This window comes from Ursus arctos, unplaced genomic scaffold (assembly GCF_023065955.2).
Source record: "Ursus arctos isolate Adak ecotype North America unplaced genomic scaffold, UrsArc2.0 scaffold_15, whole genome shotgun sequence".
NCBI classification, from domain to species: Eukaryota; Metazoa; Chordata; class Mammalia; order Carnivora; family Ursidae; genus Ursus; species Ursus arctos.
The window spans coordinates 59,410,734-59,434,283 of NW_026622819.1; the positions used below are offsets into that span (position 1 = coordinate 59,410,734).

Genomic DNA, 23,550 nt, shown 5'->3' on the forward strand with positions numbered 1-23,550 from the left:
ACAAGAAATAACTCTAATCAAGGATAAGCTCTATATGCAAAGATGTTCATCGCAGCATTATTTATAATGGTAAAAGAAAACTGTATAAGCCACCCTGACGTCCAACAATCAGGGTGACCTTGCCAGAACTCTTGGTTGCAAGTGACAGAAACCAAACCCAAACTGGGTTAAGGGGACTGAAAAGCTCAGCTAACTGCAAAGTCCAGTATCATGAACCCAAGAACCCACTTCAGGTGCAACTGGATGCAGAATCTTAAATGCTGCAACAGGACTTGTTCCCCCCCTCCCCCTTCTCGCTCTGCCCTCCTTCCCTGCGGCCAGTTCCCGAGCAGTTTCTCAAGACACCTGGCCACAGCACAGCGCAGGCACAGCCTACAGCCTCCTCCCTGTGCCCTGTGTGGGCCCACCTGGATCACGTGCCCCTTCCTGAGCCAATCACAGAGGCCAGGGAGATACAGACCTCTGATTGGCCAGACCCAGCATAGGCGCTCAACTCCACCCAATAGCTGCTCTCCTAGAACTGAGAGTAGGGAATCGCAGTCTCAGCGAAGAACTAGTGCTGCGCAGGCAGGAGCAACAGGCATCTATCTCTCCAAGAAAGGATGAACGAACCATGATACAGATGTATACCTAGTTAGTAGTATGACCCGTGAAGCCAGACGGCCTGGTCCTCACCACGACATTGGACGAGACACTTAACCTCTTTGTGCCTCCGTTTGCTCATCTGCAAAGCAAGAATAGAAAAGTTTGCTGATTTTAGGATGGATGCGAGCATTATTGAGATCATGCTGGTGATATGCTTGGCACCGTCTGGCACTCAGCAAAGAGTTTATAACACGGGAACATGTTTATGTCAAAACATGGTGGGAAAATCAAGATATAAAACTGCACATACACTCTGATCTCGTGGGTGTAAAAACAAGCAAGCAAGCGAGCAAACGAACGAACAACACCCCCCAAACCAGACTTGTGTTGGAATGACCAACAGGAAGGAAGCAAAAATCTCCATGGGGGCTATGTTGGGATAATGGTATGATTGGACTTTTCCCCCTGTGTTTTCTAAATTTTCTATAATGATAAATTATTACTTTTAATTTAAACTTGTCATTTGGAAAATAGTATCTCCCGTCTCTGCAAAAACCGATGAAAACAGCTAGCCCTTGCTGGAATTCGTCAGGAATTCCCAAGCTGATTGTCTGAGTTTGAGATCCAAATTTAGTCACAGTGGAGATAAAGGCCTGCAAGCTTCCAGTGGAGGCCAGGCCAGGCTGACCAGTTTGGTTGGGCTTCCTCCAGGCCAGGCTGTAGGGCCCAGATTTCTGGGGGTGGAGCCCTGCAGTGGTATCAGGAGTAGCAGGGGAAGGGAGAAGGTGGAGCTGCTCAGCCCTGCTTTTCCTGGCTTGCTGAAATAGCCCGGTTTGGTGCACTGAGTTTGGGGAGCAACGGGGTAAAAGAAGTGAAGTTGCATTTATGAAGCCAAAAGCCGAAGAAACCATGATTTTCCTACTTCTCTCAATGAATCTTCACAACAATGTTGGTCTCCTTTTACAGGTGAGGGAACCAGGGTCCCTTCAAGGTAGAAGACGGACTGGACCCTAGATGTGTTTGTTCCAGAGCTAAGGCAAAACATGCCTCTGAAAGATAACGCTCATTTCTAGTAGGCCAGGGGATGTTTTCATAGATACCATCTGATAATCAAGATTTTTTTTTTTTTAATAAAGAGAGGTGAAGACTATACTAATATAGACTCTTTGGGTTTTAGGAGACTGAAACCCAACTCAAGAAAAACAACTTAAGCAACAACTCACACAACTAAACTGGTCAATCCTCGCTTCAGGAATGGCTGGATCCAGGTGTTCACATGATGTCATGAGGTATCTGTCTCTGTCTCAGTTCTGCTTTCCTCTGGGTTGACAGCACTCTCAGGCAGGCTCTCCCTTTGTGATAACCAACATGGTCTCCAGTGGCTCCTCACTCATACCATACCAGCTTAGTAACCCTTTGGAAATCTTTCAGGAAAAGTCCCAGGGCATCTATCTTTTGACCTCTTGGATCAAAAGCCCAATCCCTACATCAATTTCTGTCACATACCCACACTTGACACAAAACCAAGGATAACATGGCCCTTGCCCTCAAGGACCAACCAATCTAGAGGGGAAGGCAGACTCATAAACAGACGTGTTCAGACCAGTGTGGTCCTGAGGTTGCTAGGACTGGTCGAATTCAAGGCATAAAGGCTATCGATCATTTAGTGATATGATTTAAACATCCTTCTTTCTCCTGGCTATTCAGGATTTCACGAATGCCTGGGTCATGCTTCCTTGTACATCATATTTCTCTTCTAAGGCTTCAGTGGATGAAGTCTGTGCCCTAACCCTCGCCACCCCCGCTGCCTGAAGCACAGCTAGCCTCAGAAGAGTTCCATATGGAGACTTCTCTTTCCCTTATTCCCTGGGTCCCTGCAGGACAAACAATCCTCTGCAAAGATAATAACAAATCATCTCACGAACACTAACTATGTGCTAAGGACGTCCATGACATCTCTGACTCCTCACTCTAGTTCTTTGAAGTAGGTCCCATCATTACTTCCATTTTATACGAGGGAAAACCAAGACTCAGATTAAGTAACTTTATACATTCCATATGGCCTCTCAAAGACAAAAGTAGTTCCCAGGATCTAGACCCAGTGTTTTTCAAGGGCCAATGGTCCCGGAACATAGGCACTTGTGATTTCACTGATGCCACCAACAGTCTGTCAGATAGATATTATAGTCCCATTCTACAGACAAGGGAAGAGAGGCTCAGAGAGGGCAATGACCTGCCCCAAATCACACAGCTGTGAGCTGTGGAGCCGGAACTTGAACTAGGTCTGGCTCTTTCCACAGCATCACAGCTTGTCTGTGGGTAAATTGTCAGAAGTGAGCTGGGGGGAAGGAGCAAGAGGAGGGGAGGAGAAAAGAGAAGAAAGGTGGGGAGAGGTGGGGAGGGAATCAGACTGTTCGTCTAGGAGGACAAAGATAGAAAGCTGCCTAGCTGGGTCCCTGACTTACACAACGGCCATCAGTCCAATTCCAGGGCCGGAGAGTCTTCCCCTCTCCCTTCAGGCTCAATTCTCTTGGCTCTTGGAAGCTGGTTTTGGCTCCCACACAGGGATGTGGAAAACATGAATATTCCAGGCATCCACAGTGGGAACAGAGCCCCGACCTTGGCTGTTAAACGCACCCAAGGGAAGCTTCCAGAAGCCCAGGGGCAGCTACATCCACACAAAGTGCCTGGGGCGGCCAGTCAGCTTTCCTCAGCCCCCTCCCGTTCTGGCCTGGCCTGCCCAGGTGTAACCTTTCTCCCGGAGTAGAGCAACTCAGAATGCCCTCTCCTGCCTCTCCCCAGCTGCCCGGGGAAAGGCTTGAGCCATCCTTCCAGAGGTCCAAAGGGCCTGCTTAGGAGTCCGCAGAACTGACCTGAGTTCACGTCCACGCTCTGCCCCAACAAGCAGGGGTACTTGGCGTCCCCAAGGAGCCCCTAGGGGTGCTGTTCATCCGGAGGCTTGCATGGATATGGCCTCTGGAGTCGCACAATGGGAAGCCCCCTTCTCTATGCCTCACTTCCCTGCCTCCAGGTGGCGCCTGCTGAACCATCCCCTCAAGCCCGAAGTGGGAGGAGAGGAGGCTGATTGTGGGAGAAAGAAAATGACTCCTGGGGACCTGTGCCCAGAGGAGGCTGCATCCTGGCTTCTCAGCTTGGAGTAGCTGTTTCCAGCGTTTTGGTGCCTAGCGGGGAGGGGGTGGCGGAGGTGATGGGGGTGATGAGAGCACAGCAGAGAAGACAGATGAGCCTGAGGGCCAGGCCGGCCTCAGCTGTGGGATCTTGGACAAGTTACTGACCCTCTTAAAGCCTCAGTTTCTGGATCTTTGAGGTCTCAGCCCCCTTGTGGATTGTGTCAAGATGAACCGAGTCAGGAAGTGGCTGGCATTTGGGAGGTGCTCAGGAACGGCAGTTGTTCTTTTTACCAGTGTTATAGGCTGTGCTATATCACTTCCCTGCCTCGTCCCACTAGCCCCCATCTCCCTGTCCCAGCTGGGCCTCTGTCCTCCACAGTCCCCTGGGCCTTCCTACAGGCCCTGAACTGCCTCAGGAGTTGGCCCAGTGACGCTGTTAGCAGCACTACAGGTGACTGGCACAGGGTCTACCAAATGGTAGAACCTTGGTATTTCTGTCCCGCTCCCCCCAGGGTGGAATTTCTGGCATTAGCACACCTCCTTCCCATGAGGAATGAAAGCTGGGGGCAATCAGATGGCGGGGGCTTGCCAGGCCTCTGAGTTTGCCCCGGCCCCTCGCCCCTTGCTTGCTTTGGCTCCCCATCAAGAATGCTGGACCAGGCCTGGGAGGCTGACTGACCTCAGACTCCAGAGGGAAAGTCACACTTGTGCTCAACTCCCAGGAGCAGCCCTACATTCCAGGAGGGGCGTGGGAAGGGCCAGGCCTTCCCCCAGCTCAACTGAGCAGGGAGCTGCCTGCAGCCTGGCCATGCTCACAGCCTCGGCACTGGCCATGCCCACCTCCACGCCCCCCAGGGAGATCTGCCCCACCATGGAGGGATGGAGCGGGGAGGTAGAAGATACCCATTGCCACCACAGGACAGAAGTGAAAGAAATTTCCCAGAGAGATGTCTCTGGCCTTCGTCATCTAGTCTCCTTTGCTAGCTAATGCTCTTCTCCCTTTTCTTTTCTTTTTTTTTTTTTTTTTAAAGATTTTATTTATTTATTTGACAGAGATAGAGACAGCCAGCGAGAGAGGGAACACAAGCAGGGGGAGTGGGAGAGGAAGAAGCAGGCTCATAGCGGAGGAGCCTGATGTGGGGCTCGATCCCGTAACGCCGGGATCACGCCCTGAGCCGAAGGCAGACGCTTTAACCGCTGTGCCACCCAGGCGCCCCTCTTCTCCCTTTTCTGGTACCAACCCCTACCTTCAAAAAAACCAGAACCCTCTCCATTATTCTGAGCAATTCTAGTCTCCCTTCAGCCTCTGCCCCCTCTGAGAGGTAGTTCCAGGTAGTTCTAGGACTGTCTAGATTTGACCAGGGGCATCCCTCCTGACCCAGTCTTCCTGTCTTTCCACCCTGGTTTGGAGGCGAGGGGGGTGGGTGGTGTAGGGGCGAGGAGGGGGGTTTCAGCTGGAGTTGTTCTTAACAGAGGCCTGGGTATTGGGCGAGGTTTCCCTGAGCAAGTCACACAAGAGCTGGGCCTTGGAGGGTGGACAGCAGACGGCCAGCAGAGACAGGCCCAAGCACACTGTGCAGAAGGGAACTACCCAAGCACAGAGGACGCGGGGCAGCCTGCTGGAAGAGCAGACCAGGGCCCGGACAGAGGTCCCCAGGAGACATTTTCCTTCTGCTACAACCAGCCTCTCTTCCTCCAAGCAGATCCCAGCACTCTGCTGGTTAGTTGGCTCCTAGGCAGGCTTCCTCCCACAGACCAGGCTTCCCAAGCTCCAGACAGGACGGCTCCAGATAGGGCACAGGGCAATGGGGTAGCCTGGGCAGGGGTCAGGGAGCAGCTTGGCCTTGGGAGGGCCCCATCCCCTTGGAACAACGAGCTCTTCCTTTTTCTCACCTTCCAGGCCGTGAACCTGGAAGTCCTGAGGTCCAGAGAAGAGGGTTTTCTGGGCTCCTCCTTAGATGGAGCTGGCTGTTTCTTTGCCAAAGATGGAGCACGGTCGCCCTCTCTTGGTCTTGGGAGAGTGTGCGATGCCTTGAGTAAAAAAACTGCAGGGCAGGCCGTTAGGGTCCAGGTGCCAGATGAATCTACTGCCCCCACCCCACCCCTAGCAGATCCTCGAGATGTCCCCAGATGACCTCGGAATCCCGGCTCCTGCGAATGGCCTTGTGGGTCCAGGGAAGCTTGAGGAGGACAAGTTAGAGCGACACTGGGGCCGGGCTGAGGTTACATCAGAGTCTGGGGCTGGGCTGAAGCTTTGGTTGGGAAGGACTGGGGCTGGGACCAGGACAGCTTCCTTGCCCAGACCCTGCAATACTAAGAGGATGCTACCTGGCCCCTAACTCTGGTCCCCACCTCAGGCCACTGATCTGACGGGCTCGGTCTAACCCACACATACAACCCTGTGTCAGACACATTAAAATTAAAGAAGCAGGAGGAAATGCAATAAAAAGAAAACTTCAAGACATGGTGAGTGAGATAAGCCAGTCACAAAGAGACAAATACTGTATGATTCCATTTACATGCAGTCTCTAGCGTAGTCAAATTCATAGAGGCAGAAGGCAGAAGAGAGACTACCAGGGATGGGGGGAGGGGCGTGTGGAGTTAGTGTTTAATGGGCACAGAGTTTCTGTCCAGGAAGATGAAAAATGTTCTGGAGATGGATGGTAGTGATGGCTGCACAATGAAGATGTCCTTAATGCCGCTGAACCATATGCTTACAAATGGTTAAGATGGGGGCGCCTGGGGGGCTCAGTCAGTTGAGCGGCTGACTCTTCATTTCTGCTCAGGTCATGATCTCAGGGTTGTGGGATCGAGCACTGAGTCAGGCTCCATGCTCAGCAGCGAGTCTGCTTGAGATTCTCTCTCCCCCCTCCCTCTGTCCGTCCCCTGCTCACTCTTGCTCTCTCTCTCTCTCTCTCTCTCTCAAATAAATAAAATATTTTTTAAAAATGGTTCAGATGGTAAATTTTATGTTATATGTATTTTACCACATTTTTAACTTATTTTTTAAAAGATTTTATTTATTTATTTGACAGAGAGACAGAGAAAGAGAAAGAGAGAGAGAGCACATGCGCACAGAAGCAGAGGGAGCAGCAGGCAGAGGGAGAGGGAGCAGCAGGCTTCCTGCTGAGCAGGGAGCCCACTGTGGGGCTGAATCCCAGGACCCTGAGATGGTGACCTGAGCCAAAGGCAGCCACTTGACCAACTGAGCCACCCAGGCATCCCACCACAATTTTTTTAATTGGAAAGAAAAAAAAAATCCTCAAATATAGATGAGGGATGGCGGTGCTGCTAAAATTGCCGCTCTGGCCATGGCGGGGGCGGGGGGGGGTGTGGGCTTCCCTACACTCGTGTCCCAATTTGCCAGAATACCACAGAAAAGAATTTTCTCACAGTTCTGGAGGCTGGAAGTCCAAGGTTAGGGTGCTGGCAGGGTGGTGTGTTGATGACTCTTCCTGTCATCAGGCCCTGGCATGGCTTTTCCTCTGTGCGCATGTGGAGCAAGAGATCTCTGGCGTCTCTTCCTCTCCTCATGAGGACACCAGTCCTACTGGACAAGCCCACCCTTATGACCTCATTTAACCCTTCTGACCTCCCCAAAGGCCCCATCTCCAAAGGCAGTCGTTCTGAGGGATCAGGGTTTCAGCATATGAATCCTGGAAATGTCATTATCATTGTTTAACGCAAGAAAGGTCTGGACAGTGGGAAAAGAGATCTGACGAGGTGAGGCCGCCATCTAGAGAGAGTTGGCCAAGGGGAGCCCAGCCCAGGGAGCAGGTTAAGCTAACAGCACACCTTCGCCTCACCAAACTCACCACTAGGGGGCGGGACAGAGAAGGATGCCGATGGCACAGCAGAGTGGCCAAGGTAAACCCAGGAGGATGAGAGCCCTGGTCTACCCTGAGAGGGTCAAGGGAGACTTCTGGGAGGAGGCGCCTCCCGAGGGGCATCTTGAAGGGGGAGCAGATGGTCTCAAGCTGGAGAAGAGGAAGAAGGGTTTTCTAGGGAGATGGAGCAGTGGGTGCACAAGTCCCAAGGCAGCTTCACTCCAGCCTGGATGATTTATCAGGCCAGTAACAATAACAACAACAAAAGTATAAGAAGCAGCTGGTTTGGAGAGGATGTGTACTGCACCTTGAAGATAGCTTTTGAATATTTCTTTGTAAATAGCCTTTGTTATTTTCCCTTCCTCCTTCCCGTAAAATAGAAAACACTTATGCCCTGATTCACCATTTAAGCCTCTGCCCAGAGCTGTGGTTTTCCTGATAAATTGAAAAGTTGCCCAGGTAATGCTAAGCAAGCAGTTAAATCAGATTAAATTAGGACAGTGAGTATCCAAGGGCTGTTTATCATTCCCCATTTGTTTGCAAGGAGACGGGCATTGTGCCCTGGGAGGGGGCTGAGAAGTAGGCTCTGCCAGCTCCGTGACCCCAGGAAAGTGATGGGCATTTGTGTGTTACCCTTGGTTTCTATAGTAACACAATAGGTAGGCGATAGCCCCAAACTACCTAGAAAACCTCTCACTGCAGGATCGGGGAAGAGTGAAATTGTGAGACCCCCAGATGGCCTTCAAGAGCCCACCTACTGCTGCTGGAAAGAAGAGTGACCCTGTCAGGTTCAGGCCACCCCCTCCTTCGTGGATAAAAGAGTGAAGATGTGTGGGGTCCACCTCAACCCTTCCCCTCTCTTGCTTCCTGCTTCCCTAGAGTTCCCGCGTCCCATCACTCTGACCCTGCACTTTGTTATGCCCTAGCCAGAGTAAGGCAACTTTATGAGAGTGGAAGGCTCTTAGTTTTTAAATATTAACTGAGTCTCCTTGACCCCTGGCACTTCCCTCCCTGACGTGGGACGTCTCTTCCCCTCAGGGCAGAAAGCAGAAAGGGCACGAGGGCTCAGCACGTACTGATGTTCTAGGACCAGGCTGGATCGGCGTGTGGGTAGAATTGAGGATCAGCTCCTGAATTCTGCAGCTGCTCCCCATCAACATCTTGGCCTGATACGAGCCCCTGGGACTTGGACCGTGGGGGAAAGGGAGGGAACCCCAGTGACATGGGGTCTCAAAGTAGAAATGAAGTTGTGAGGAAAATAGGCTCATTTCATGCATGTCCGGGTTTATGGATTGAGATGCGTACCTGTCGTGCCCATGCTTCCCTCTCTGCCCCCACTCCAAGTACATACACTACAGGTTGCCCAGGTCACTCCTACTCACCTGCTCTCCATTCAAACCTCACAGTTTGCACATGACCTCCTCCAGAAACCCTTCCCTGGCAGACGCCTCCCTGCACCCCTGCACCACCAGGCTGGGTTCATCTGCACTAACTTGCTTACTTCTCGGTCTCCTTGGTAAACCATTGGCTCCTCAAGGGGAGGGATAAGATCTAGTTCGTTCTTGGATCTCCGGTGCTCGGAGCAGTGCCCACCTCTTAGCAGGCACCCCCAGACGGCTCTCCACTTGCACAAAGGACTACCCGGAGGTGCTCGAGTGTGCCTGGGAGTGCCTGGGTCAAGTGTGAGTGCAGGAGCATATGTGACAGTGTGTTCGTGGGAGCATGCGCAAATAGGTGGGTGAGTGAGTGTGCGAATATGTGCGTGGGAGTGCTGTGTGTGTGAGTGTGTGGGTGGTGTAAGGATGTGTTGAGTGTGAGTGCAGGTGTGAAAGTGTGTATGTTAGTGTGTGAGTGCATCTGAATATATGGTGGCTGAGTGTTCCTGGGCATATGTGTGAGTGTGGGTGGGTGGGTGTGAGTTTCTGGGAGGGTTAAGTGTGTGAATGTGGGTGGGTACATGTGAGTGTGGATATGTGCAAGAGAGGGTGTGAGTGGATGTGAGTGGATGCGGGAGTGCGTGTTGTGGAAGAGAGAGAGAGCAGGGAGGGAAGGAGAGAGAAGAGGGGGATGGACAGGATCCGGCCAGCGGAGGGGTTGTATAGGGGCTACAGGCCCGAATGAAAGTCTGGAAGAAGGCAGAAGGCCCAGAGGGCTGGGAGGCATGGCGGGGTCACCCTGAGGGTCTCCCAGGGACGTGGGTTCTCACCCTGCTCTACTCCTGTGGCCCTGAGGCTTCCTCAGCTGAGCTGGCTTCTAGGGCAGCTCCCCAGGGTTCACGCCATGTATTGGCAATTTCCAAATTGCTACCGTATATTTTTCATCAGTAATTCTAAGAATTGCACAGGATGCCGTTGATTGGATGATCCATAATGTATTCATCGTTCCCCTCTCAATACACATTTTAGTCGTATGCAACATTTTCTGATTGTTCTCAGCCCTATCTTCCAGGTCCTTGAAGCTCTTTTTGCTCATCTCACAATTTCCATAGGAAAATTTCTATAGGACTTTCTTTTTTTTTTTTTTAAGATTTTATTTATTTATTTGACAGAGAGAGAGACAGCCAGCGAGAGAGGGAACACAAGCAGGGGGAGTGGGAGAGGAAGAAGCAGGCTCATAGCGGAGGAGCCTGATGTGGGACTCGATCCCAGAACGCCGGGATCACGCCCTGAGCCGAAGGCAGACGCTTAACGACTGTGCCACCCAGGCGCCCCTCTATAGGACTTTCTATAGGAGGAATTCCTTAAAGAGGAAGTGTTAGGTCAGAAATGAGGCAAAGATCTAAGACATCAATTAGATCTCTACTGCCAAACCGCTCTCCAAAAACACTGTAACAACTCACAACTTCCCAGCAACGTGGAACAACCTACTTCCCTAGAACCTCACTAACTCTGGGTATGATTCATTTTTCATCCGCAATCAATGAGACACTTTAAATATATGGCCTCTCCTTGATGTTGCAATCACTGTTTATTATTATTGGCAACGACTACATCTTATTGTTTGAGTATTGCCTATCTTCTTGTGAGTTGCTTTTCCCTGTTCTTTGCGGATTTTTTGGCAAAGTGTTATTGCCAAAGAGTGAGAATGCTAGCAAAAACAATAACCCTTTGTTGGCCAGATATGTTGAAAGTATTTCTCCTAGTTTCTTGTTTGACTTTCAATTTTGCCTAGATGTTTTATATGTAAAGAGAAAAAATGGTAATTCATGTAGCGAAGGCTATCAATCTTTTCCTTTGCTTTTTGCCTTGGGGGTGAATCGTTAACTTTTCAACCCAAAGATGATATAAATATTCACCTGTATTATCTCCTAGGACATTTACATGGTTTTAACAAACATTTAGGTAATGGAGTCATCTAGAATTTATTTTGCTTAAACTCTTGAAGTACAGATCTAACTTCACCTTTCAAGGTGATTGTTCACGCTCCCCCCTGCATGCTCCCTCTGAGGCCTCCCACCTCTTGCCCAGTAACCATTTATTGAGCACCTACTGTGTGCCATCCTTGTTCTTGCCTCTGCACGGGAGTTACCTGGGAACCAGCCTGGGGGCTCCAGGAGAGCAGAATCTCCATTTACGGACCTCATTCTACCTTGGTTTGCTCTCTAAAGGCTCTTTCTCCAAATACAGTCCCGTTCTGAGGTACTGGGGGTTAGGACTTCATCGTATGAATTTGTGAGGAAAGGACACAATTCAGCCCAGAGCACATACATGAACTCTGTTCTCAAAGGAGAGAATGATGAGAAAAGTGGAAGCAATATTCAAAGAGATAGTGGCTAAAATTTTACAAAGGTTATGAAAGACCTCAAGCCACAGTTATAAGAAATGCTAAGAACCTCCAAGCAAAACAAACCCAAATAAAAACTCACCTAGGGAACATTATAGAAAAATGACTGAAAACCAAAGACAAAGAGGAAGTCTTATAAGCAGACAAATGGGAAGCACAGAGAGGAGCTGAGGGTGTGGGGCATTTGTTGAGATCTTTACTATGTGGGCTGATTGGGCCGCACAGAGGAGGGAGAGTGAGAAGCAAAGGAGTAGAAAGTATTACAGGAATGACCTCGTGGTGAAGGCTAGGCAGCGTGGGGAGGGGCGTTTAAAAGAAACAGGGAAGGGGCACCTGGGTGGCCCAGTCGGTTAAGCTGTTAAGCGAGTCTGATTCTTGATTTCAGCTCAGGTCATAATCTCAGGGTCCTGGGATCCAGCCCCATGGTGGGCTCTGCGCTCAGTGGGGAGTCTGCTTCTCCCTCCCCCTCTGCCACTCCCCCTGCTTGTGCTCTCTCTCAAATAAATAAATAAATAAATAAATAAATAAATAAATAAATAACATCTTTTAAAAGAGAGAGAGAGAGAAACAGGGAGAATGCACATGGTGAATCGAGCTGAACAGGCCCTTTGAGGAAGAAGGCTCAGGCCCGTCAGACAGAAATGTGCCTTCCTGGGCCAGCTGCTGCTAGGTCCAGAAACCCCAGCCCCAGGGGTCTTTTCCAGCTCACCCTTCCCTAACCAGCCATTGCTGATGGGCTCTCCTTGGTGCCCAGAACCAGGCCTCGCCTCCTTCACATCGGCATCCTCTCCGTCATGGTGGCACCCTTGACCTTGGCTTTAATAATGGCCTTGACGCAGGTGCCCCAGAATCCCTCTCTCACCTGGAGCACTGTGCCTCGCAGCCGTCCTCTGCCAGACACCCCCTCCAGGCCACCACCCCGCAGCTGCGCACTAGCCCTGGACTTCCTGCATACGCCAGCCCTGGCCCCATCAGTCAGTTACTTAATACCAATCAATCCAATAACAACCCCCGGTGCTCATCTTATGTTCTACCCAGTTGTGTGGTCCTGGGTCTTGGGAGTCATGTCGGACCTGCTCTCTCCCTCACGCCCCCGACCTCACCATATCTAATCCATCAACCAAGCCCCGTTGATCTTCCTTCATTACGCGTGGAATGTGTCCTCTCCTCCCCACCAGCACCCGGCCCCTGTGACCATCATCTCCCCTCAGGTGCTCTGCAGCGGCCCCTTCCTGCTCTCCCTGCTTCCATGCCCCTTCAAGCCACCCTCCTCAGAGGCCAGAGTCCTCCTGCCACTGGGATTCGGATCCTGTTGCCCCGACCCAGAACCCTCCAATAACTAGAACAACAGCAATAATAACCACCAGCGCTCACGGGGAGCTTCCAAGGGCCTCCCACTGTTTTCAGACTCATTCCTCACGGGAGCCCAATGAGGGGAGCTCTGTTTACATCCCAATTGCCCAAGTGAAGACACCAAGACACAAAGAGCTTCAGCAACTTGCCAGAGGTCACCCAGCCAGCGTAAGACAGAGACAGGATTCTAACCCACATGGCCTGGGGCCAGAGCCCACACCTTAACCACAACGCCATCCTGGTGCACCAAGGAGACAAGCAAACTTCCCATGGGGGCTCAGAAGGCCCTGTGAGGTTGGGTCTGACCCCCTCCAGAGCCTTTCTTCCATCATTATCCCCCTCCCATCTGCCCCACTCAGCCCAGATGCCGCCAGCTCACTCACAGACTTCCTCCCCCCTCAGGGCCTTTGCACCTGCTGAGCCTACTGCCTAAAACTCAGACAAATTCCCACTTCCGTCCCCACCCCCTTCTCCTTCCATATCTTTATTTTTTTATTTTTTTAATTTTAATTTTTTTACTTTTTTAAATTATGATTTGTTAATGCATCCTTAGTTTTTGAGTAGTGTTCCATGATTCATTGTTTGCATATAACACCCAGTCCTCCATACAATATGTGCCCTCCTTAATACCCATCACCGGGCTAGCCCACTCTCCTCCCCTCTAAAACCCTCAGTTTGTTTCCCGGAGTCCATAGTCTCTCGTGGTTCATTTCCCCCTCTGTTTACCCCCCCTTCATTCTTTCCTTCCTTCTCCTACCGATCTCCCTGCTATTTCTTATGTTCCATAAATGAGTGAAACCATATGACAATTGTATTTCTCTGCTTGACTTATTTCACTTAGCATAATCTCCTCCAGTCCCATCCATGTTGATGCAAATGTTGGGTAATCGTTCTTTCTGATGGCTGAGTAATATTCCATTGTATATATGGACCACCTTCTCTTAGCTCCTATTCAAGCCTCTCAACGCTAGGCCTTGCCTTTGCAGGCTGACCACTAGAGGGCGCCATAACCTGAAAAATCGCCAGGCTGACCCTGTCTACACTAAGCCCCACGCAGGGAATGGAGCCGGGCGCCTGGGGTCTTCTCCTTCCGCGTGAGCGCAGTGGTCTCCCTGAGAAGCTCTGCGGGCAACTAGACACTGAGACCCAGTTTGATTCCCTCCCTTGCCATTCCCCAGCTGTGTGCACAGAGGACGCTCCGCCACCACGAGTATCCCCATCTGTCAAATGGGGTTGTTGAACCGCCAGCACCTGCCCCACAGAGCTAGTGCTTTAAGTCCCACAGAAATCAGAGTGATGGCTAACATCCCAAGAGCCTCAGGGGAGAAACATGTATTTGCTCAGAAACATTTGTGGAAGGAACCAGCCTGGAAAAGACTTCTGTGTGGGAAGGAAAAGCAGATACTGGTCCCTTACTCTCCTGTGCCATTCAGATCTCAGCACAACTCTGAGAAGCGGGTATTCTTGCTCTCCATGTTGGTCACTGAGGAAACTGAGGCACAGCTGTACAGGGTAGAAAATGGTGACCCCCCTCACCCCCTGCTGCTGGCTGGCCACCCTGTATCTCACGTCCTCTGGCTCTGTGGTGTTCACGGTGTGGCCCTGAAGCTGCTGCAGCGTCACCTTAGATTCAGGGTGGCGCCGGCCCTGGCAGTCTACTAGCCCTCCAGGGCGTCCTGCAGTCTACTAGCCCTCCAGGGCGTCCTGCCGGCCACAATCAAGCCCTTCCTCAGGTCTGTGAAATGTGCCTGCGCGTAGGGAACGTGAGACACAGGGGAGGAAATCTTGGAGGATCCCCTGCAGGACCCTGAGGGAGAAGGGCAGTGAGAAGTCAGGCTGTTCCCTGGGAGGTGGTCTCCGGCTGAGAAGATCCCTGGGCGGGTAGAGCCTGCTGGCTGGAAAAGCCCCACAGGATGAAGGCTTACAGTTTCCGACACAACCTTGAGTCCATCAGCCAGCCCTGGTGGCCACAGAGTGTTGGGAAGCAGAGGTGCTCAAACTCTGAGGGCAGAGATCACTGACAATGCAGATTCCCAGGCCCCTCCCTGCATCTCCCAGGTTGGGTCCAGGAAGCTGATATCTGAACAGGCCTCCTAACATTTGGGAACCTTGGGCGTGGAAGGCGTCGGACCAGCCACACCTCAGTGTGAATTCTGACTCTCTCCCCCAGTAGTTCTGTGGATCTGATACAAATTCCAACCCCCCCGACCATCAGATGCCTCCTCTATAAAAGGTGGTCATTATGGAAAAGATGATGGTTTCCAAAAACAGCAGTGGCTCAATACATTGAAAGCAGGAAAGCCGACTGGGGAGGTGAGGGCAGCAAGGAATAAAGGGCATAGAGTGTCAGCCTCAGAGCACAGACTTTTGTCCCTGGGGCAAAGGGGAGCCACGGAAGAGGGGTTTGCCCAGGATTTGCATCTTCCCACCCTGCAGTGACAGGGGCTGAGCTGGTGAGAAGGCTGTGTGCGCACACTCAGGTTGAGTCCCCGCCCTGCCCAGTCCCCACTGCTGCAGGGCTTTCGGCGACTGATTGAGCGGGCCAATAGCTCAGTCCCCTCATCCGGCAAAGGAAGGTAAGAGGATTGTTCTGGAGAATTAAATGAGGACTCACGTGAGGCACTCAACCCGTGTTAATCAGTGAGATGGAGCGTAGTCAATGTGGGCGCGGTAGCTGCAGGAGACCAACGGGGGTGCAGTCACTGAGGGCCCTTTGTAAGTGCCTGGGAAACAGTGTGACCCTGGGGGCACATTCTAATGCCAGCCCCTGGCTCTCCCCAGGGGCCCCGGCCAGGTAGGCACTGGCTGGGAGCTGATGCCTGGATTGGGCACCCGCACCCCCCCTGCTGCCTCGCCCCAACCCACCCACATGACCCAGCTTCCTGTTTGTGATGCCAAGGCTGGAGGGAGGAAATCAGTGCCCCCGCCCTGGGACTGGAGGGCAGGAATGTGGACGTGTTGACGTCAAAGCCTGTCCTAGTTCTGGGGAAGTCGGGATGGGAAGGGCTTCCTGCAGGGCTGCCTTTGATCCCAAGCCTGAGCTGGGGGCTTCAGCTAGCCCTGAGGGAGTCAGGCCACCCAGAGCGTTCTCTGATGGATGCCTCTGGGAGGCTGATTCAGGGTGCTACTGTCAGCGTCCTACCCCAACAGAGCTGTGTGGCCCCGAGCAAATCACCTCCCTCCTTCCAAGCCTCAGTTCCCCCATCTGTAAGGTGGGGATAAAAATGTGCATTTCAGAGCATCATTCATTTATCAGATACGTATTTTGAGATGCGCCTGCCCTAGCTGGTGGGCTCCTTAACATTCCCTAACGGGCGGGGAGGTGGGGCGGGGAGGGAGAGGAGGCCCTGTGGCGGACAGACAGAAGCACAAAGCATTTCTGGAGGCTGCTGCCTGGAGGCTTCCCAGCATTAGCACTCACGGTGGCTGGGCGGATGTCCTGAGGAGGGCTCAGAGCAAGGTGTTGGGACAGCATGGGTGCCCTGAGAGTAACTGTGAATGAACCTTCCTGGGAAGGACATCAGGAATAGTTTCTAGAGCCTTCTATGGCCTTCCACTCCACTCCGTTCTCCCTCTTTCCCGCCTGCTCTCTCGTTCCCTCTCTGCCATTCTCCAGGACACAGCTCAGCTCCCCTTTGGGGCCAGAGAGACCTGGGATAGAATCCAGACTTGGCCATTCACTAGCTGTGTGACCTTGCCCATTCTTTCTCTCTGAGTCTATTTCCTCAATTCTCTGTGTGACATGAGGATAACCCCAGCCACATTACAAGGTTGTTGGAGATTAAGACATCATGTCTTTAAAGCACCTGGTACACTGTCTGACAAGGAGTAATCATGGCTGCTCCTCTTGTGGTTGTTGTTGGCGTTTATTTATAAACGCCCAGATGTCAGGAGGGGCTCTTTGGGTGATGTAGGCGCCCTTTCCCCCAGATGCCCAGGAGGTGGCGACAGAGGCCCCTTGGTCAACAAAATCCCCATTCACTGATGAGAAACCAGATTTACGAGTTTTGGGCTTTTTTTTTTTTTTTTAATTAACATATAGTGTATTATTAGTCTCAGAGGTCGAGTTCAGTGATTCATCAGTTGTATATAACACCCAGTGCTCATGACGTCATGTCAGCAGATGCTTCCCAAGCTGAGCGCCAGTGGGAATTGGGGGGGTGGGGGGAGTGACTTCTGCCCCACAGACACCTGGGGAAGGAGAGCACTGACCACTTCAAGAGCAAGCTTGGTTTCAATTCATTTGGATACATATGACCAGAAGTGGGATTGCGGGATTATGGATTGTTTGATTTTTAATGCCTTGAGGAACCTCCGTACTGGTTCCCGCGGTGGCCGCACCAGCGTGCATTCCAACCAATAGTGTGCAAGGGCTCCAGTTTCCTGGCATCCTCACCAACACTAGCTGTCTTTTTTTTATTATGTATCTAATAACCATCCTAACAGGTGTGAGGTTTCGATTTGCGTTTTCCTGATGATTAGTGACACTGAGCATCTTCGATTATCTGTTGGCCATTTGGGCACCTTCTTTGGAGAGATGTCTATTCAAGTCTTTAGTCCGTTTTTGAAGGAGGTTATTCATTTTTTTGCTATCGAGCTTTAGAAGTTCCTTATATATTTTGGATATATATCCCTTATCTGACATATGATTTATAAATATTGTCTCCCATTCCGAGGGGTCTCTTTTCACTGTTTACTGTCTCCTTTGCTGTGCAGAAACTCTGGTCTGATGTTCATTGCGGCATTAGTCACAATAGCTAGGATGTGGAGGCCACCTAAATGTTCATGGACAGATGATGGATAAGGACAATGTGGTATAGACGTACAACAGAATATTATTCAGCCTTGAAAAAAGGAAATCCTGCGATAGGCAACAGCATGGAAGAACCTCGAGGACACTGTGCTGAGGAAAATCAGTCAGTCACAGAAGGACAGATACTGCATGATTCTAGTTATATGAGGTATGGAACTCATAGAAGCAGAGAGGAGAATGGTGGGTGCCGGGGCAGGGGGGAGCAGGAAGGGGAATTATTCTTCAACAGGGATAAAGTTGCAGTCACACAAGATGAGTAAATTCTAGAGATCTGCTGTATAACACTGCCTGTAGTTAACGACGCTGTTCTGTGCACCTAAAATTCTGTTGAGGTTGGATCTCATCTAAGTGTTCTCACCACATAAAATAAAAATTAGAAAGGAAGCAAGCTCAGGTGAAAGCCACCACAGAAATCTGAAATAGGATTGTGTGGAGAAGCAGAGGAGGAGACGCGGGGCTCCCCACCCCCAGCCCCTCCTCCTTGCCTCCTTCCACAGGCATTGCCACCCTCCTCCTCTCCTTCATCTCTTCTACTCCTTCCCTTCCTGCCCTCCTTCCTTCTCCCAGCAAATACGCACGTGGACCTGGCCTTGTACTAGGAGCTGGGATCGTAGCAGGGAGCAAGATGTAGGCTATGCCTTCTAGAAACTCCAAACCAAAGGGGACAAATAATAAGCAGATAAACGGAAGCAATAAAAAAGACATCCTTTCAGACCCTGGCAAAAATAAGACCTTGGAGAAAAAAAAAAGGGTGATACGATAGAGTGCTCAAGGACTGGGAGTAAGGAGAGCAGCAGGGAGTTGGCTAGAGGGAAGCATGAGCCAGGCAGAGGGAGCCACCTGAGCAAAGGCCCTGAGACCTTAAAGTCTATGAGACCAGGGGCAGGAGGCAAGAGGTGGCCGTGGGGTCAGGGGCAGATGCAGTGGCCAGACTCAGAAGGGGGTGTGCAGGGGGCAGGCTAACGGGTCATCTGGCTGCTGAGGCAATCACAGCACCCACTAACTTTGACCGAGCACTCACTATCTACCAGGCATTGTTATTACCCCATTTTACAGATGGGGAAACTGTAGCAGGAGCCACAGCCAAGCAGGGTCTTCAGGGTTCCGGGAAATCTTGCGGGCCACTGGTGAGAAGAAGGAAGAGAGTATGCACGTGAAAATTAACACGCATTTGGCCCCTCCTGGACGCCAGCACCCTGCTGAGTTATGTGCTGTTACTTGATGGGTACTTATCATTCTCACTCCAGAGGACAGAACTATCATGATTCCCATTCCAGAGATAATAAACGAGAGGCCAAGAGGGAAGGTGATTAGTCCAAGGTCACGCAGCCTGGGAGTGGCAGACCCAAGGCTGGAACCCAGGTCCCCACACTGGGGCAGATGGTTCCCTGTGCCCAGAAGGCTCAGAGCCACCCGGAGGGCCAGCCAAGTGCTCTGGCTGCGGCTCCTCAGGATCCCTGGGGCCCACCCTTCAGCAAGCCCAGTCCACGTGCCCCCTGGGGCCTTGCTCTCTTCCGGCACCCCAGCAAACCCCACCATCTCTCCCTGGAGGGCCCTATTTCCTGCCTTCCTGATACTATGACAGCCTAAATGATCTTGTTTACCTATGTGCAGTCATCTCCCCGCCAGCCTATCCCCCAACTTCTGCAGACCTCTCTCCAGCTTCGCGATTTCACCCCCAAGTTCTGAACCCCACACTGTCCCACCCTAGCATGCTTCTGTTCTCCTGAACGAACCCACCGTGCGTGAGAGCAAGTACGCACCCGTCTCATTCATCCCTCTCTCCCCAGAGCTTAGCTTCGTGCCTGGCACGCAGGAGGGGCTCAGGGAAGATGAGTGGATGCACGGAGGTTGAATGGAAGTGGATGGTGGGTGGGTGGGTGGGTGGATGGGTGGATGGTGGATGGGTGGATGGATGGATGGATGGATGGACAAAAGACTATTTGACCTGAGCCTCTGTTGTCCTCCTGACTCACAGGAAGGAGGTCAGAGCACAGATGGCAGCAGTGACTCTGGTAAGAGGGTCCTCTAGTGTGGGGCCATCCAGGGCAGGGGCAGGTGTCAGTGCTGGGGATAGGCCATCAGCAGGGCCTGGCGACCTCTGATGTGCACAGAGCATTGATGAGCGAACCCTGAGACCTGACCTAGAGCATCCGCTGGAAAGGACAGGAACGGGTGGAGTGCCTAGAGCTGGGAGCAGGGCAACAAAGCACGTTGAAGCCCTGACTCAGCCAGGCGCTATGGGAGTTTCAGAAACTGGGTGCAAACACCCTCCCCGTGCACAGCCATGGCCCTGTACAAAGCACGAAGGACTCTCACTTATGGTTCCATGACTGATCGTCACTGTGCCCCTTGAAGCAGGTGGGATTCTGCCCGTGGTGCCAGTGGAGGAGGGAAGTAGCTTGTTCAAGACCGTCCAGCCGGACAATGGCAGAGCTGGGACAGGGTGATGGAGCAGGGTGACCCCGTCTTTGCGTTAACATGCTGGATGAGGCCCCTCTGTTGGGAGCCAGGCGCACAAATTTCTCAGGAGAGAGTGCGTCCAGATGCCTCTGGAGGGGGAGAGGCATGGGATATGCGGACTGTGGGGTCAGACTTAGGAGACTCCGCAGGTGCCGACTCCAGGCCTGCCCCTCCAACCGGGCTGCCGGCATCTGTATGACCTTCCCCAAATGCAGTGTGACCAAGTCATGCTGTACTTTGCTCTTTCATTTTTTTTTAAGATTTTTATTTATTTATTTGAGAGAGAGACAGAGAGACCGAGATAGCGAGAGAGAGCAAGAACAGGGAAGAGAGAGACAAGCAGACTCTCCGCTGAGCAGGGAGCCCAATGCGGCACTCGATTCCAGGACCTCGGGATCATGACCTGAGCCGAAGGCAGACGCTCAACTGACTGAGCCCCCAGACGTGCCTGTGCTTTGCTTTTCCGGTGGCTCCGTGGTAGTACGGGGTCAAGCCCAGGATTTAGACTTGGCCTTCTGGTTCTTTCATCACTGAGCCCTGCGGACCTCTCCCAGACTTGCGCCTCAACCGCCAAGCCCTGCGCCCCGCACCCCACCACCCTGATGTGCTCGAGTTTCCTGAGCAAACACACCCTGTGTGCTCTCTAAGGCCACACAGCTTCACTCGGGTGTTCTCCGTGGGAAACACCTGCCCAATCTTTCTCCCAGTAGTTCTACACAGTCTTCAAGATCGAGTTCTGACGTCAGCAACCCTTTCTGACCCACCCGCACCTCTGCTGGGTGAGGCAATCCCACCCTGCTCTGCTCCAATTACATGCTCTGCTGAGATCTACCATCAGGGCAATTACCACAGGGTCATAATTATCTGGTTACTAGTCTGCCTCCCCAACTAGACTGTGAATTCCGGGAGGACGCTTCATGATTTCTTCGCCTTTGGCGCCTGACATAGCACCTAGCGGGGGTCTTTATTATTACTTGTGGAAGGATCCAGAGAGAAGCGGGGAGGAAGGAAGGAGGATAGAAGGGAGGGAGGAGGGAGAGAAGAGAGAGGGAGAGAGGGGAGAGGGAGGAGAGCACTCTACAGTTTCCAATGCTCTTTCATGTACGTTATTTTACCGAAGACCGGGGGCAGCAGGAAACCCGCAAACCCACCTTGTCACACCATAGTGTTTGGCTATTTGTGCTAAATCCGCAGATTACTTGTTTTCACACCCAACCTTTATTTTTCATTGGCTCGTGGAACTAAATGTATCTTAAAAGGAAATGTTGCATCATTATCCTGAATGGAAAGCTGGAATCACTTCCCATCAATGGAAGATTGTCATATGAATATAGCTGATGCTTACCGTGTGCTGGGCACTCTGCGAGGCACTGACATCGACCCGCTCATCCTCGTAACAGTTCCATAGTGCGGTGCCGCTACGTCCCAAGCATAGAGATGGGCCAACTGAGGCACGGTGACCTTAAGTAACGCACCCAAGGTCACAGCTGGAAAGCAGCAAGATTACCACTGAAACCAGGTAGTCTGACTCTAAAAAACAAAGAGATAAATGAGCCAGTGCTGTCTTCTACCTAAATATCATTGCCTTCTGCAGGCTCTGGGTCGGAGCCCTCCATCTCTTGTTGCAAGGAGAGGTGAGCAAGGGCTGGAGAGCCATTAAAGCCATAGGAGCTGCAGCCTGAGCCTTTCCTCCGGAAGTCATCAGAGAATGAAGGGGAATCAGAAATAGAATGCATTTCTCACCAGGTGATTTACTGTTATTTAATGCCAAGTCTGTACACAAATCATCTCTGCCGGGTGCTCCTGGGGGGCTCAGTCGATGAAGCGTCTGCCTTCCACTCAGGTCATGATCATGGAGTCCTGGGATCGAGCCCCACATGGGGCTCCCTGCTCAACGGAGAGTCTGCTTCTCCTTCTCCCTCTGCCCCTCACTCCTGCTCGTGCATGTGCTCTCGCACTCTCTCTCTCTCAAATAAGTAAAATCTTTTAAAAAATAAATAAAAATAAAAATCATCTCTGCCAGAGATGCAGCAGGGGAGACCCGGAAGCACGAGGAGCTCCCAGCAGCACCACTAGCACCTGGGGATTTTTAGCTCAGGACATGTCCAACATCGCAGGAAGTAGAGGCGGAGAGGACTGAAGCAAGGTGTTCAATTAAATTAGTAAGAATAGGCAAAACCTAAAATTAAATTCAAAGCAAAGCAAATTCATCTAATTATAACAAATTGATATCATATGCCTGTGATAGCATGATACTACAGAGAGGGGACAAAGAACAAACCCAAGCTGGAAAGACAGCCAGAACTTTACTTCATAGGGTTTCCTGTTGCTCACCAGGTCCGAAGCTGGTTTGTGGTTCTTGTAGCACCGAGCAAATGAGCAAATACATTAGTTGATGTAGGGGTGTTAGGGTTTTCAGCAGGGCAGGTCCAAATATGGGAGGGAGATGATGAGAAAGAAGCCTGTGGTGGTGGACTGGAATTTGAGGTAAATGTATGAGCTCACCATGTAAATATATTAAAACACAAATGAATGTTGATTTCTAGCTCTTTCGGCTGAAAGGGTCAATGACACCTCAGTAACAATAAGCACACAGCTCTTGGCTCATTCCCCAATAAAAGGAACCGGGGCAATTTGGGGAAATGGATGGTTCCAAGGCTGAAACAGGAAAAATACAAGATGAGCCTGGAACATCAAGTTTTGGCAGAAAGTACGGAAATGACCAAAGAATGATGGAGAGACACCAGAAGGGTGCAGGAGCCGGCTTGAAGAGGTTGCCGCTGCCAACTGTGGAACAATCTGAGTATTGACTTAGAGGAGACAATTGAGCATTGAATAATGATGGCAATGGATTATGACATATTGAATAAAAGAGTCCATGAATTCACCCTGATAAATATAAAATAAAGAAAAAAGAAAGGAAGGAGAGAGGGAGGAGGAGGGAAAGCTCTTCCTTATAGAAGAATGCCAACTAGTAAGTGATGAGGGAATGATGGGTTCGTAAAAGCATCAATGGACAACGACTGTAGTAAAAATGAATTCATTTACCGTCAGCGGATGCTGGCGAATCGTGGGGTCAGAATCATCAAAGGGCGCCTGGGTGGCACAGCGGTTAAGCGTCTGCCTTCGGCTCAGGGCGTGATCTCGGCGTTATGGGATCGAGCCCCACATCAGGCTCCTCCGCTGAGAGCCTGCTTCTTCCTCTCCCACTCCCCCTGCTTGTGTTCCCTCTCTCGCTGGATGTCTCTATCTCTGTCAAATAAATAAATAAAATCTTTAAAAAAAAAAAAAGAATAATCAAGGGACAATGGAGTGAGAAAACCATTTGGCTCCCTAAGAGTGAAAATGGATTTAGGTAAGCATCGTCACAGGGGGCAGTTTGTTGCAGGTGGGCAGGATATAGACACAGTCTCCAAACATCAGCCTCCGTATTACTTATTAATCCCAAAAGGTGAAAGCAAGCCTTTGCAGGGGAGAAATCGGACAGACACCAGCTTAGCCAAGAGATCAGTTGGGACCATCAGACATCACATGCCTCCTGATGTGATTCACTGAGGACTCAGCCGCACTGTCGGGGAGTCCTTGCCAAAAATGC

At 51.3% G+C, this 23,550-nt stretch overlaps 1 long non-coding RNA gene across 1 annotated transcript in view; it reads right to left on the reverse strand.

Moving 5' to 3' along the window:
• LOC130543723 (uncharacterized) overlaps positions 1-23,177 on the reverse strand; it is a 30,626-nt gene extending 7,449 nt beyond the window's left edge. Inside the window, exons 1-3 of the long non-coding RNA XR_008959250.1 lie at positions 23,004-23,177; positions 21,301-21,485; positions 631-724 (exon numbers count right to left, since the gene is read on the reverse strand). This is a non-coding gene — a long non-coding RNA (uncharacterized LOC130543723). The remainder of the gene's footprint in view (positions 1-630; positions 725-21,300; positions 21,486-23,003) is intronic.
• Between the last annotated feature and the right edge of the window lie 373 nt (positions 23,178-23,550).